A 16,988-nucleotide genomic window follows, 5' to 3' on the forward strand; every position below is an offset into this window, starting at 1 on the left:
CATAACTCCAAGCAATGTCGACAACATCAAATGAGAAAGAGTGAGCATGACAAGGAAATTGACACAAGCATGACAAGGAAAAGAAAGAGTACACATACCTCAAGTGGTCATCAGGGAGAGAGCAACAGAGTGGCAGGAGACCGGACTGGTGCTGTGTAGCATTTAAAAAGGCTGAAAAACAGAGGTGAGGCATCAGACACCAAGAAAAAGAAAGCAATGATCAAAATCAGCAAGAAAATCATAAGTTCAATGAAGATGACGTTACCTGCTGACAAATATCACAGATGGTGTTCCCTTATCCTTATTCCCAGTGACTTCACATTGGGAGCTGAGAACTATTCCAAGCCGCAGTGCTTCTGGCCTCATGGAATAAAAAACGTTCTGGTTCCTATTGAGCGCGTCCTGCATGAATCAAGCACAGAGGTCCAGAGAACATCATCGAGAGCATCTTCGCAAGGTATGAATTGAAAGATTCTGTCCAGTCTATCTCTATCTGAAAATCCTTGTTAGAAGCTTTTGACATGGCTTGAACAATGATGTGCACAATGTCCTCCTGTCTAGAGGAGTTGAGACAAGATATTACACAAAGTGCTCAAGGTATCTTGCTTTTGTCTTCCAACCTCGCTATTCTCCGAAGGTTTAAAACTCTACTCTCTACCAGGAAGTTTTCCCGAGCCCCTCCACCCAAGCTGTGATCTTCCACATACAGCCTAAGCAGCAATTTCACACAGCTTGTCTAATGCAGAAGAAAGTGATCATTCAAGTCCTTATGGAAGCCTTCAAAACTGGATCAAAATTTTGATTCACTAAGTGGATCAAGAAACTTCAGCAGCACATGCAAGACAATAGCTGGATGATTAAACTGTAACTATAACCCACACCTGAGCAGCATTCTCAGCTTTTGGTTCCAGAATGTTTTCTCACTTTCCAATATTGATGTCAAGAGACATCAAAAGTCCCTTCCTAAAGGATCAATGGCAGGATTTGTTAGATGCAAAACATTAATCTTTATGTCCATCCAAAGCCATTGCTCTAGTTAACGTAGACCATCTATCCACAGCCGCATAGATCATTGGATTGTTAGTCGCTTGAGAATTCATAGTTTGTGAGTTGTTTGAGGATTGCATCGCTCAGAAATCATTGGACTATGAGTTGGCTCACAGATCAATTGGGATTGCGAGTTATTCAATGTTCATGGCTAGGGTTGAGATTTACCAGGAAGAAAGACTGAGCTGGGCAAACAGTTTAGCTGAGTATTTGCACCCTAGATGTGGTGCTTTGTGCACCAAGAGTGATGTTCACATTGTAGGATGTTCCGTGTATGGAAATTACTGCAGAACGGGCTCCTAGAGGAAGCCAACTGGGTTTTGAGAAGATGACACAGTGGAGTTTCATTGCCTGGAACATGATTGTGGTAGGGTGAATCTCTTTTGGCAAAATGGCCGGGAAAACTCAGTGTTGTGCCTCTATGATCGCACGTTGGCAAGCTCAAGCAGGCAAAGTACAAGATGCCCATGTAAACGATGTGAAACTCCATGATGGCGGGCTTTGCTCTCTGGACAAGGATGGGAAGCTCTAGAGCTGTGGAAAATGGTCGTGGCAGTGGGGATAGAGTTTGCAAAAATACCCTTCCATATGTGTACCCTCAGCAGGGAAAGAAATTTTTCCACTCACTCCTCCCCCCATCTTCCTGGGGCACTATAAACACGGTCCTCATTCCAAAAAAAAAAAAAAACGTGGCCAACATATTTAGCACATTTGACTAAACCTGTTGTAGTTGTAGAACTAAAAGTTCTTTCAACCAAATGTAGTGTACGAAGAACCAGTATTACAATGCAGAAGCATCTTCCAAACTCAGAGCTGGTAATCAAAGTGTTCCAGTGGCTATGGGACAGAGGAAGAAACTACAGGGTGGTGTCGAGGGGATTTTAAGTATCAAGAATGGAAAAGATCAACACTCAACTCAGTTTCGAAGGAAGGCAATAAAACCACTCTTTCTTGGACCCTCCAGGACTCATGTAGAAGCATAGGACTTGTGGTATATCTAGAATGAGGGCTTGAGGCCCAGTATTTGTACTATCATAAGGAGACAATAGAGTTTTATAAATACTACAAGGAATCCAGATCTGCTGGAATTGATAGGAAATCTGTTACATTGGTGATATGAATCCTAGAGAATTTCTTTGTGCACTTTGTTTTTGTATAGACAGTATCGTTCTGGAGCACATCTTGTCCCACACATTGTTTGATGGACATTGTAATTTGTTTCTTTGTGTTCTCCTTGAAAGTGCAGCATAAAGTTGACCATGGCCAAAAACTGGCCTTGGCAAGTAGATACCCACATTCTGTAATGTTTGTCCCTAAGATTTACAAATTGTTATGGAGATTACAAGCCTTATTGGGACTTGTCGTCAATTGAGAATAAATGACATATCTCCATCAGTTGGTTTTAAAGAGATTCTTGGTAGAAGGATTTTTTTTCCTTGCATACCATTATGTAGAATTTCAGCTTCTATAACATGTGGCAATGCCTTGGTTATAATTTTGTAATGTTTGTCCTTAAGAGTTGCAAATTGTTATGGAGAATGCAAGCCTTATTGGGAATTTTTGTCATTTGAGGATAAATGACATGTCTCCATCAGTCGGTTTTAAAGAGATTCTTGGTAGAAGGACTTTCTTTCCTTGCATACCATTATGTCAAGTTTGAGCTTCTATAACATTTGGTAGCACCTTGGTTATAATTAGTTTAGTACCCTTACAGAGGCCTTTTTTAGTGTTGATGTTGCATAACAACATTACAATACATCCAATTTTTATATGTAGCTTGTGTAGAGGCATTTCAGATGGTGTTATCTATCAATGCTTCTGTATTGTATTGTTCTGCCAATCATTCTTGAAAGGACTGGTCATTCACTTGAAGAGAGAGATTATTTAAAGTCATGAGAATAGCTTTCTGTGATAGGTTTGGATCATTTGGTTGTATGTGTTTTCTCTATCATTTGTTCTCTGGTGGTGGATGTTAGAGGTAATTTTGTAACTTCCTGGTTGAATCCTTGGAGGCTAGGTAGGTTACTATCTGGACCATTTCCTTTCTTCAGAGTTCACCCTCACATTTGTGTGTAATGAGAACTTTACAAGTCTCCACCAGAGATGTAAAATGAGGATTTCATGCTATTTTGGATAATTTGTGTGTGACGGGCTCATTTAGAATAGGTAATGTCTGTATGAACTCTCCTCCTGTTACTAAAATGATGCCACCATCACAGTTTTTTATGTCACACAAGACCCTCTCGACAGCTTTAAAAGTGTGAATGATACTATGCTTATCTTGTCCCATATGAGCAGTTCAGCTCTCCTTATGACCTCAGCAAGTGCTGAATTCTCTCTCAGATCCGAGGTGCATGTTTCTGTGATTGGTACCAGTAGCTTAAATGTTGAAGGAGCCGTTTGGCCAGAGTACTCGCTATTCCTGTCCATGTGACTGCTAAGACTTTCATGTCATAAACAGTGGCATATTTTATCAGTGTGTTAAAAAGGTATGATTTCCCCTTGCCTCTGAATCCATCAAGAATAATCTGTGTGTTTCTTTTTAGTTTTGTATTGTGTTCAAGATGTTGTTAAATATGTGAAGCTGTTCCATGTGCAGTCTGGTTTTAAATAATTCAGCTTCATCAGGCATGCATGGCATACAGCTTGTTTGGTTGTTGTTCTGCTATCTCTTATAAAATCTGGATCTAGTGACTCATAGTCAGAAAGTTTCTTGCCATGTTCCTGGAGTAATATCGACATTTTATGCAATCCATGTTGCACTGCTTCATAGTTGTGAATTCATACCAGGTCTTCACATATGCTTTCTTTGAATTTATCCCATAGTTTTTTGGGATCAAGGAGCTCACAAAAAAAAAACATACATCACTGAATAGATATCTTAATTTTGCAGGCATCTGAAATGTCAACGACTCTTCTAAGCATTTTTCCCATGTAGAAGTCCCATTTCTTATGCAGTAGAACAGTATGTGTCATATGCAACACTGTTTAGTACCTTTAAATCACTATAACTTGTAGCTCCTTTTTTGTAGAGCAGGAGCATACATAGGTAGAAACATTCAGAGTCATGCAGTGATACAGTGTACATTCTACCAACAACTTTGAATGCATGTTGGCATGGTGTCCACATTCTATTTCTTGAATTCCATGTATACCACTTAGAAATCTCATGGTACAAGAGTGTCCTTGCAAATTCATCAGTCTTGTTTAGCTCAAACCATTCTGTCAGTTTGGTTTTACGGCCTCTTTCTAATACGATCTCTTCCTTGCCCTAATTGAAATAAATACTTTGAATGTTTTCCAGGTGGATGTCCACTCTTTTGATAGAATGTGATCTCCCATGCAAGTCATATCCATATATCCTCCATATTCCTTCTGATGCAGAGATATAGTGGCAGTTTCTGAAAGCCTCTATTTTGTCCCAGTCTAGTACTTGTTCAGGTGTTGAGTTCTCATCCCTTCGAAGGCGTACCTCCACACAATCATGTTGTATATGTATTTAAATATATACTTAACACTTTTCACAGTGGAACACACCTTAACATTTATGTGTGCTCTGTTGTATGGCACGACAAACCTGTTGTCAATGGGTTTGTTCTTTATTAGGATGGTACGTCCTTGCCACCTTCTATTCTAGCCACCAACATTCTGTGTTTCTTCACAGTAATCTCTTGGGTAGTTTGACTTACATTCACCATCCTTCGTGCACAGGCTGTTTGGAAATTCAGGCCTACAAGAGCCATGTATCATGTGTTTTTTAACCAATGCATACAGTTCTAGGTTTAGTTTAGCATTTGGTATTTCAACATTAACTATATTGTCTATGTCATCGACAGTTCTGATTTTATTATCTTTACCATGGATCACCAATATATGACAGTGTGGCAGTCCTTGTTTTTAGAATTCAATCACATAGACATAAGCATTGACTTGGCCAAATATTTCTCATTTGTAAATGTCATCTATGAGTTCTTGTTTTGTGATGTGGAACACACATGCAACCAAGTCAGGTCTGTCTGCAGTTGTTTGTCCAGGTAGAAGGTTTTCAGTGATCTCTTTCCATTTAGGATTGCAAGTGAATGTTATGAACAAATCAGGTTTTCCATACTTCCTCATAAGGCTCATGAGATCCTTGTAGTTCTGATTCATCTGTCATGGGCCTCCAGTGAATGAGGATGGAATTATTATTATTTTATTATTATAACACTTTAAATTCTCAAGATATCATTATTCAGCAATCCGGGTTGTGCTGGAGCATGGAGTGCAGGTGTTCTTTAGCCATCATATACCTGCAAAGCTCAAGAGCTCACTCATTATGAGGACATAAATGTGTATAAACTTCCAATGCCTCACATACAGCAAGGAAGAAATCTCCTCCTGGGATCTCTCTAGCTTCTTGGACACTTCCAATGCTAGTGTAGCCAGCCACAACTTAATCACAAGCCTCTTTCCAATGTCACACTAACTGGCAAACTGATGCTCCAAGAAAGTGTTGATGTCATTTCATTAGTAAATGTATGTTGGAATCATCAAGAGAAAGGTGGGGACTTATGATCAATCTATAATAGTTATCCCCATGGTTATGGATTAGACCCATGTGCCAAAGTTAGCCTGCCAAAACTGACCCAAGTACAAACAAACAAGAGAAACGAAACTTTGATTTATAGAAATATATTATTTTATTGATTTGCAAGATTTATTACAAGATTTACAAAAGCTAGTCTTTATTATGATTTTCATACTCTGTGACAAGCTCACAAGCATGCGTAAGATTCCTAAGAGGCTCCCAAGTTGATTCACAAGATGGGTAACCTTTCCATTTAACTAAATATTCTTTAGTTCGACCACCACGTGCCTTACGAGATAAAAGAATAACCTCAACCTCATACTCCGGTTCACCATCAATAACATTTAGAGCTGGATGGACATCCCTAGAGTGGCTAGGATCCTTATGATATGGGGCCAGTAAATTGACATGAAACACAATATGAAGTCTAGACATCTCTTGTGGAATATCCAACTGATAGGATACATCACCAATTTGTTTCAACACCCAATAAGGTCCAACATATCATGGTAACAGCTTCCAAGACAAAGATCCCTTAATATTCAAGTTCTGGGAAGATAGCCACATCTGATCTCCCACATGATAGAATACATGTCGACAATGCTGATCCTTATCATGATACCTATCCTGAGCTTCGCCCATTGCCTTAGTAGCTCTAGACCAAACTTGGCATAGCTGCTCCACATAAGTCTCAACAGCAGGGGTTAACATTCGGGACATTGGTTTCGACACAACAATCTTCCCTTCTAGCATTGTGTGTGAAGATTGTGATCCAAGATCCTTCACACAACAATCTTGGATCCCACGGTGCGGTGAATTGAGGAGGAATGTACAATCTTCGGTAATGGTGATGTTATTGCTGCCTGGAAGTCCTCTCCTCACTATTGTGTGACTGATCCCTCCAACTAAAATTGCTGTTTCCAGACTCCCATTAGGCCATGCAAGTGTAGTGTTGCCATGCCAATCCCACAACCTCATACCAGTATAGCTGTACCCTTGGTGCTATCCATTAGGAATCACAACCAAAGGTGAGCCGCTCCTCTCAGATCCAGGTTGAAGTTACATTTCTGCACTCCAACAAGCTAGCTTGATGCAGCCTCTAACACGAGCCATGCCTCTCGAAACATCCCATACATCTAAATGGCGGTGCTTTGAGTGCCTTGATCATGGTGAATCTAGCCGCTTTTCTACACCAACTCCAAACTCTATCTAACTCAATTGCCAAAATTTCAAAAGTCAATATCCCTTTCGGGCCACATCATACAAATTACAAACTAAGGTCTAAGCTAACCAAAGTCAACTCCAACCCTTTCACTAATTTGTACTAATTTATAAAAATGGAAAGGTTTTTGAGCAAAATTATCAAGAGATTAGCTATTGGAAAAGTCTAAGAAAATTTATGGAAATTTTTCCATCCTAAAGAAAGAATGACTCTTAGTCTAAGAATATAAACTTTTAAGACTTAACCAACTTCTTCCTATTTACAATTTCACATAGATTCACCTCAACACAAATTTTTATGACCCAACACTAGGCTTAAACATTAAACATTATGCCCATGTTTCCAAATCTAATATCGACATTTATAAAATGCAAAATAAATATCCAAGGCTCAATCACAAAGACTACATCTTTGATTATCCACATTGCACTAATACTTTTCTTCAACTACCTTCAGGATCCAATGTGAAGCCAAAACACTAACAAAAAAAATGACATGGAAAATCAAGTTCTAAGGAAAATTCCTCATTACTCGAAATAACAATACCACTTCCACTAACAGAAGTGCTAATAATGTCAATACCTCAACTACACACCTTTTTCATTTAACAATCTACTCCAAGTGCTAATGGATAGACCAACAAACTATAACAAGTGAATACTATAACCCTTTCCAACACCTTATGGGCAAACTCTCAAGGAAACAAGGTACCAACATAAACTTAACATATCATAGATCACTATTAAAAACTTAGTTAAAGCTACTACAAAGAAATTTTATAAACACATTGCTCACAATCATATAGATATAATATAAAATCACAATGACTTGATCATCAATTGAGCAACACCATAAGTAATGCTCATGTCATTATTTTGAAGGTTTATGTGAATATCAAATGCCAACTTGATTTGATAAAATGCAACATAAATGCCACACCTCACTAATAAAGATTTACAACACTAAAGAACACTAACTTTATTCGCAACATAGATAAGCTCATATTACTTTTTATCTGACTAAACTCAAAACTGATCCAACACTAAGCTACTCAAAGAGCAATAGCAAGGTTCCCTGGAAAAGAATTGAGCATTGCAACCCAAGTTATGAATAGTAAGCCTAAACAAAATGGTTTAGTGCTTCATTGCTATCCATCCCACGACTCACCATTTGCAAGACTACTACAACTAACATGCATCAAGGTAGGGACTCTTGATCGTATAATATGAACACAAATAATGAGTTAACATCTTATTGCAAATCAAAAAAAGTAAATGATTTACATGTTTGATCCTTCATCCCTGAGGATTCTTTTTTCGGTCTCCATCTTTGACTAAAATTTAAGCTTGCTTTCGCACTGCCTTCAGTTCAATCCAAGAAAAATTTATTAGAGAGCATGGCAATGACTACTTGAACCAACAGATTAATCCCAATAGTCTTGATTGATCCACTTATAATCATACTTAAGAAGAATCTACTAGTACCATAGTAAATAGCTATAGACCAGCCTATTTACCACTCATAGTAAACCCAAAGAAGTTTTATTTTTTCCCATGGCACATAGAACAACTCATGGAACCATTGGAACAATTCATGGAACCACTAATGGGCTAATATTAATCCTACCAACTCAAAGTGTAACCTTGAGTTGCTAATATGCCTCACTCACAAGCCCAAGTGCAAACTTGTATAAGCAAAATATCTTACATCCATCTTGTGAGCCCAAGTGCAAACTCACATAATCTAGTATGAAAAGGTAACAAAAATCCATACCCAAGGAACGAATACGAAGCCTTTGCACCCAAACATATACCCACTTGAATCATCTGTGTGTGCAATGAGATTAGTTGTCCAATCTCATTGGATAGTACTCACTGAGATGTATGCTCTGATACCAAATGTAGCACACGTGGTTTTCACCCTTCATCTTATGATGATTTACCATAGGATAATCACGAAGTGGAACCTAAACCTTCATATGCCACGTGTTACATGCCACATGCCATATGCCACATGTCCAAAGAACAGTGGTGTCGAACCCAAGTTTCAAGGCTTTGGGCCATTGAATGAACAAATGGAGCCAAACTCCCAAACATAGAGCCAAAAAGCGAAGGAACTAAAGCATAGAGTAACTCTTAAGTGTATAGCCTAAGGAGCGAAGGGACAGGAGCACAGAGTGACTTTGAGTAGTCCTAGAGTATTCAGCATCCCAATGTTACGACTAACACGCAAAACAGAGCCAAGCAGAGTTTGGTGCTATTTCAGTATATTGGTGGCCTAACATGAGGATATGGGTACTCCACCAACTAACATGGTATGGAACTTGAGCTTAGACCCAAGTCGGATGTAGAACAAGGATAGGCACGCAAATGGGAGTTAGACTATGCCTCAAGTTGGTTGGCCATGCCCAACTTACCCACTATCCCTATTATACATTTATAACCTTCTACATCACCCCCCCCCCCCCCCCCCCCCCCTTGAGGAATGCATGCTTTGGGCTTTCACTCTTAGCCATCTTTAGTACTAGAAGTTAGTCTTTGGGACTAACTCAAAACTTACTAAATAAGGAATGTCCCTAAATTGTGAATTTGAACATGGGACGAACACCATTGTGTTTAGGACAATTTGTAAATTTTGTAAATATGCCAAATGAGTAAATCTAGACACTTTCCATAAATAACATTTAAGACCAAATTGAGACTAACACAAAAGGTATGATAGCAAGGGTGTTTGGCAAACACGGTAAGTTATCATTTAACGAATATTGAGGGACTAATCTCAATATTGCAGAGGTTCCCAACATTAGCAAGTGCAAGCCAACAACATGAGTTTTTCATCATCATATTGAGTATGTTTGACTTAATGACAACTTAGGATTTCCTTCCTTAGTGCCCTTTTAGTCTAAGTGCACATGTGTTGACTAATTTCTTAATTAATATGGGTGGAGACCATAAAGGGAACTAATAATACCGACCTCCTACCCTTGTGGTAGTAAAGAAAGAGTGTCCATAAGAATTAGTTAACAAGTATCTTTGATACCCGAAATCATATTCACAACACTCTCCCCCCCTAGGGAAGATTGATGTCCTTGTTGATGTATACCCAAGTTTAGCAAACTGTCATGGAAACAATTCCAAAAGTTAACAGAAAGCACACTATATAAGAAACACACTGACTTAAATGAGTTATGGAACGACCTTTCCTTTATGTCTAAAGATGTTAAAACTCAAACACCCTTTGGCCATCACCGACAAGGAAATGACTAATGGAGTTAGCCACCCTTGCTGCTCTGAGTACCACTCGGCTTATAAAGGAATGATACATCCTTGCCTGCAGAGACATAGGAAGAGGGCTAGAGGCTGAATTACCCCTAAGCAAAGAAATCAACCCTATCGAGAAGATTTAGACAAGTATTATAAATGGGCAGATTAAGTTGTTTATATGACTACACCCCTTTCAAAAATGAGTCATTGAGAGAGAGGTAGGGACTTGTGATTAGTCTATAATAGTTATCCCTGGTTATGGATTGGACCCATGCACCAAAGTGCTGAAGTCAGTCTGCCAAAACTGACCCAAGTACAAACGAATGAAAGAAACAAAACTTTGATTTATAGAAATATATTACTTTATTGATTTGCAAGATTTATTACAAGATTGACAAAAACTAGTCTTTATTATGATTCTCATACTCTGTGACAAGCTCACAAGCATGCGTAAGATTTCTAAGAGGCTCCCAAGTTGATTCACAAGATGGGTAACCTTTCCATTTAACTAAATATTCTTTGGTTCGACCACCACGTTGTCACGAATGTGACTTTGGGTATTGAAAATTACCTATCGGCCAATCTTTACGGACAATCTTTCCTTACTGCCACGATGGTAGGAGGTCAGTATTGCTGGACCCTTTATTAGTCCCTCTTGTTCAAGTGTTAGTAAACTGGACTTTGCTGTACTTGGCCGGACGAGCATAAGGAAGGAATTCCTACGTGTCTATTTAACCAAGTATATTTGGCCTAGCTTTTTAGTTCTCTTTTGCTTTATCTTGCACTGTCCTACACAAGTTCTGGGAAGATAGCCACACCTCATTTCCCACTTGATAGGATACATCCCAATGATGCTAATCCTTGTCATGTCAATACCTATCCTAAGCTTTGCTTATTGCCTTAGTAGCTCTAGACCGACATTGACATAGCTGCTCCACATAAGTCTCAACAGCCGGGACCGACACTTCGAACATTGGTTTTGGCACAACAATCTATTAAGGCACCCCACAAGCATTCCCTTGTAGCATCTCCCATGGAGAACAACCAATAGCGCTATGGAATGTGTTGTTATAATAGATTTCTGTTGTATCTAAATGCTCAACCTAGTCGCATTAGTCCACTACAACATAGTACTATAGATAATCCTCAACTTGAGCATTCACGTGTTCAATCTGCCCATTGGTTTGAGGATGATAAGCTGTACTAAAGTGTAAGCCACAAATTTTTCCTTTCCAATTTGCCAGCTTACCTCGTCTATCCGTCCAACACTGCCTTGGCTTTTGCTAAGTTCCCTTGCCAAGGTTCTCGCCTATGGTACCAGCTCCTACTTGGTTTCAGCTACTCACTGCACGAGCAACAGAGTGTTAGCCATCCTTCCACGGATTCCCAAATCACTCCCAATCCCCCTCCCCGGGTTAGACTGGACTTAAGGTTCGGCTACACTCCCCGCAAGCACAAGCAGCCAAGCACACCAAGCTTCCAGGTTCCTAACATCCCTTGGTACCACAAGACTTGATCATGGGACCCTCTAAATCCCAAGTCTTGAGTGCAACACTTGCTTCGGGACGCCGGGGCGAAACACCGTGGCCTAACGGCCCGGTATGGGTACCTCTCGCCCCCCACATCCATCCCGAAGGAAGGCCCAAGCCCCTAGGAAGGGCGAGGACCAATGAGCCGCATGGTACTCAAGTGGGGCACCACTCCACATGAGCCGGGAGCACCGCAATCGGTTTCCCTTTCGGGAGTGGGAGCTGCTCTTGAGCACTTCCTTGGATGGCCCCTCCGGCACCAGCCAAGTCCATGCTCACTCCCACCCAAGGCCCCTTAGTCCCAGTCCCAACCTCAAGTCGGTTTGGAAGCCCAACTGGAGAGTCCCTTCAAAACTGGTTCCTGGACCTCACTATCCCTACTATACTTTTGGAACCCCCTGCAGCCCCCCCCCCCTGGGGGACGCACGCTTTGGGCTTTCACCCCTTGACCCGTATTAGTATTTGGACTTAGTCTCTGGCTCGATCTTGGATCCGATTTCGGATCCGACTTCGGATTCGGTCTCGGACTCGATCGCGGACTCGATCTCGGACCTGATCTCGGGCCCGACCTCGGACTCGACTTCGGACTCGGTCTCGGACCCGATTTCGGATCTCGGACTCCGTCTCGAACTCGGTCTCGAACTCGGACTCGAACTCGGTCCCCGAGTCGGTCTTGGACTCGATTCCGGACTCTATCTCGAACTCGGTCCTAGAGTCGGTCTTGGACTCGATCTTTGACTTGGTCCCATCCGATGAACTCTTTGTCATTTTGGTCATGCTTTCGGGGTTCCCTTAGCCTACGACACCTCGGCGAGTTGGTTCCTTACAACTCCACCACCCATAGAAGAAGTTCGATGCCCACATCGAACGTCTCTTTTTTATCCTACGACTTGTTGACCATGTCTCCGGGGGCATCCCCCCACTTAGCGGTGTGCCTAAGTTAGCCTCCCCGGCCAAGAGCTCATGACAACGGAATATAGGTGTCCCTATACTCCACCCCTCACCACGCCCTAGTATGGGGTCGGGACTTGAACCCAGCCTTGCTTTACTAGGGGGTTGGGACTCGAACCCAACCTCCGTAGAATACGTCTACGGTTTCGACATCCCCGCAGGGAGTCGGGCGTAGCTCCCTACGCCTGGTCGACCTAGCTAACCCATGCTAATTAGCTCACCTTTGGCGCGCCTTCGGGTCCCAACATATGCCACTTGCTCAACTTTGCAAATTGATATTTTTAATTGAACTTTGCATAAGTACATAGAGTTCTGCCTTGCAGAAATTCCTCCACTAGATCTCGCGCGTTCGCTAGGTTCTCCTCCGGTTCCCATGTTGCTTCGCAGTGTGGAAATCCTTTCCACTTCACATGGAACTCTCTCACCTCGCGTCCTTGTCGCTTGCTCTTGCGCGCATTGAGGATGGCCTCGACTTCGTATTCCTCTTCCCCTTGGATAACCTCAGGTAAAGGTCTTACTTGGTCTTTGCGAAGCGGATCCTCAAAGTACGGCTTGAGTAAGTTCACATGGAACACTGGGTGCATCTTCCCCATCTCTCGAGGAAGTCGGAGTCGGTAAGCCACTTTACCGATTCGTGCCTCAATCTCGTAAGGCCCCGCGAACCTGCTTAAGGAACTCAAGATCAATTCATTTACAGGAATACATGCATTTTTACCTTTGGGTCAACTTTCGGCTGATCCCACTTGGTAGCCTAAGGTTCTTGGTGTTCAGCCACACCTTCTCCCCAGCTTGGAACTCTACGTCCCGGCGCTTTAGGTTCGCGTACTTGGTTTGCCTTTGTTGAGCCCGTTCCAAGGAATCCCTCACTAGATTCCAAATGTTGAGTCTTTCCGCCGTGAATGCCTCCACTGCGGGTAACTCTCCATGATACTCGGCCACGCCGAGTTCCACAGGACCTTCAATAGCTCGCCCATTGATGACTTCCCATGGACTCACCCCGATACTCGAATGTGGTGAGTTGTTATAACACATTTCCGCAAGTCCCAAATGACTTACCCAATCGGTCTGGTCTCCCGAGACATAGCATCGCAAATAATCCTCCAGCTGCCTATTCACCCTTTCCGTTTGTCCGTCTGTCAAGAAGTGTTAGGACCACCAAACTTGACTTAATACCCCATACCTGTCTGTGGGTGATAGGCTGTGCTGAATTTCAACTTGGTGCGATACTGTTCTAGGAGGGTCCTCCAGAACCTACTAGTGAAGATCTTATCTCGATCTGAGATAATCTCCTCTAGCCTTCCCCGCACTCGAACCACTTGTTCGAAGAACAGTTTCGCCACACCTTCCGCATCCACCTCCGTTGTGGTGGGTATGAAATGTGCCATCTTCGAAAATCGGTCCACCACCACGAATATCGCATCGAACCCCTCGCTTGGGGGTAGTCCCGTGATGAAGTCCATCGTGAGACATTTCCACGGACGATCTGGAATTGGGATGCTTTGCAACAAGCCCCCACTAGCCTTAGTCACGGCTTTGACCTGCTGACATGTTGGACATGTCTTTACATAGTCTTGGACGTCCTTAGCCATATCTGGCCAATGGTACTTCCTCTTGAGTAAGCCCATCGTCTTGGGCACTCCGCCGTGTCCCGCAAGAGGTCCGTCATGACACTCTTCTAAGGCTACCTTCCTTAGTCCACCTTCTGGAACATACACCCTCGTTTGCTTGTAATAAATGAGTCCATTGCGTTCCGCATAGCCCGTTTTCTCTTCCGTTGGCGGCTCACCTCTCTGGTGAGCTTCCCGTGCCTCCAGATTCCTCAACAACACTTCTTGTGCTAGACCATCGTTCTCATATGCTGTCCGCACATCGTCCCAGAAGGTTGCTGTTGCGCTGGAGATCGCCAACCTCAAGCTCGCTTTTCGACTTAGCGCATCTGCCACGATGTTGCTCTTCCCAGGCTTGTACAGAATCTCGCAATCAAACTCGGCCAAAGCATTGGCCCACCGACCTTGTTTCCCTCTCAGGTCGGGTTGTGACAAGAAGTGTTTCGTTGCCACATTCTCCGTGTAAACCTTGAAGTGTCTCCCAAGGTAGTGTCGCCACTCCTTGAGCGCCTTGACCACCGCAAACAATTCCTTCTCGTGGGCAAGCCACTTCCGTTGAGCCTTGTCCAGCTTCTTCGAGAAGAACGCTACTGGATGGTTGTCTTGCTTCAAAACTGCGCCTAACGCAAAGTCCAAAGCATCCGTGTCTACCTCAAAGTCCTTACCAAAGTCCGGTAATGCCAACACCGGAGCCTTCCTCAACTTCCCTTTGAGGTGGACGAATGCCGCCTCGCATTCCGCTGTCCATACCATCTTCCCTTTTCCCGTTTGATCCGTTAAGGGCAGGGCTACTCTCGAATAGTGTCTGATAAACTTTCGATAGTAGTTGCATAGCCCCAAGAACGCCCTCAACTCATGTACATTCGATGGTCGCTCCCATTCCTGGATCGCTTAGACCTTCTCCGGGTCCACCTTGAGCCCGTCCTGGCCCACCACATGCCCGAGAAACTTTACCTCTTGCTGAGCAAAGTCACATTTGCTCTCTTTAGCATACAGTTTATATTCCCTTAGTTTCTCAAACACCTTCGCCAAGTGTTCGGCATGCTCCTCTAGCGTCTCGCTATAGATCAGGATGTCGTCAATATAGACGACCACGAAGTGATCCAGATAGGGTACAAAGATGTGGTTCATCAACGCCGAAAACGTTGCCGGCGCATTGCACAGCCCAAAGGGCATCACCAAAAACTCAAAGCTCCCATACCTCGTTCGACAGGTTGTCTTCTCGACATCTTCCTTGGCTACCCTGATCTGGTAGTATCCTGACCTTAGGTCAATCCTCGAGAAGTATTTTGCCTTTCCCAACCTATCGAAGAGGTCCTCAATCCTTGGCAACGGGTACTTGTTCTTCTTGGTATACTTGTTGAGCAACCGGTAATCTATGCACATGCGCATAGATTCATCTTTCTTTTTCACAAATAGCACCGGCGCCCCATATGGCGACTTGCTCAACCTAACATACCCTTTGCCCACCAACTCCTCTAGTTGGCACTTGAGCTCCGCAAGTTCTTTTTCGTTCAAACGATAGGGGGGACGAACCACCGCCTCAGCGCCCTCGACAAGCTCAATCTTATGTTCTATCGGTCGTGCGGGGGGCAACCCCGCCGGTAGCTCCTCCGGCATGGTATCCTGGAATTGGTCCAACACTCGCTGGATCACTAAAGGCACTTCTTCCGTTCTTGTCTTTTTGTCACTCTTCACCGAGAGTAAGCACAAAAAGGCTGCCTTAGTTCCTTTAGTGAGTTGTCCTCTCGTGGACACCAGGTTCAAGCATGACTCTTTGGCCTTGCTTTGCCCTACCTTTAGATCCTGGGCCTCCACCCTAGACCTTCTTCCTTGGGCATTCGCCAATACCACAAGGTTCCTACCTTGTCCATGCAGGGCTACCACGAACCGATTAAACCAATCCATTCCGAAGATCACGTCAAATCCCGCCATATCCAAGACGGTGAAATCCATGTCCACTTTCCATGTCCCCACTTCGACTCTCGCTTGTCGAAGTACCTCATCGGTGCTTTGGCTACCCTGAACAAACTCTATAGTCCTTGGTTCGCCTAGCCGCTGCACCGTTAGTCCGGCTTGCCGGACTATGTCTGCAGCCACAAAATTATCCGAAGCACCCGTGTCAATAAGGATCTTAACAAAGCTACCTCCGAGCTTCCCTCGGAGGGCTAGTAGATGTCGCGAACGACTCTCTACCAAAGTTGCTCGTGTAATGAGTAACTTTGAGTTAGGGACTGGATCACATACCTCAGTTTGGACTTCACCCGACTTGATGGCCATATTGGCTTTGGCCTTCTTCGGGTAGGGACATTCCCTCGAGAAGTGTCCCGCTTCGCCGCAGTTGTAGCATACGTTGTTTCCCACGCTGCTATACGACTTGACCTTCTTATCTGTGGGTTTGTCCTTTTTCGCTTGACTCCCCCACGTACTCGCTCGCTGGCCACTGGATTTGCCTTTCCGGAACCCCGAGGACTCATTCTTAGAGAAACTCCTTTTGAATTTCCCCTTGCTATACGTTCCCCTTGGTTTGGCCCCTTTGCTAAATGTGGATCCCGACCCCGTCGTGTTCCCCTTTCGCAGGTTATCGTTGAAATGCACCTTGATGGCCGCATCCAACGCTTCCTTGTAGTTGGTCGGGTTCCACCTCATCACCTCGCCGTGAGCCCAGGTTTGCAAACCTGATATGAAGGCATGGAACGCATCCATATCCCCCATGTCCGTGACAAGTATCCTCTTTGCCATGAACCCATTCACATATTCCTGGATGGTTCCTGTCTGTTTCAGCCTACTCAGTTCATCCCT

Source organism: Selaginella moellendorffii, unplaced genomic scaffold (genome assembly GCF_000143415.4).
Source record: "Selaginella moellendorffii unplaced genomic scaffold, v1.0 SELMOscaffold_46, whole genome shotgun sequence".
Classification (NCBI taxonomy): domain Eukaryota; kingdom Viridiplantae; phylum Streptophyta; class Lycopodiopsida; order Selaginellales; family Selaginellaceae; genus Selaginella; species Selaginella moellendorffii.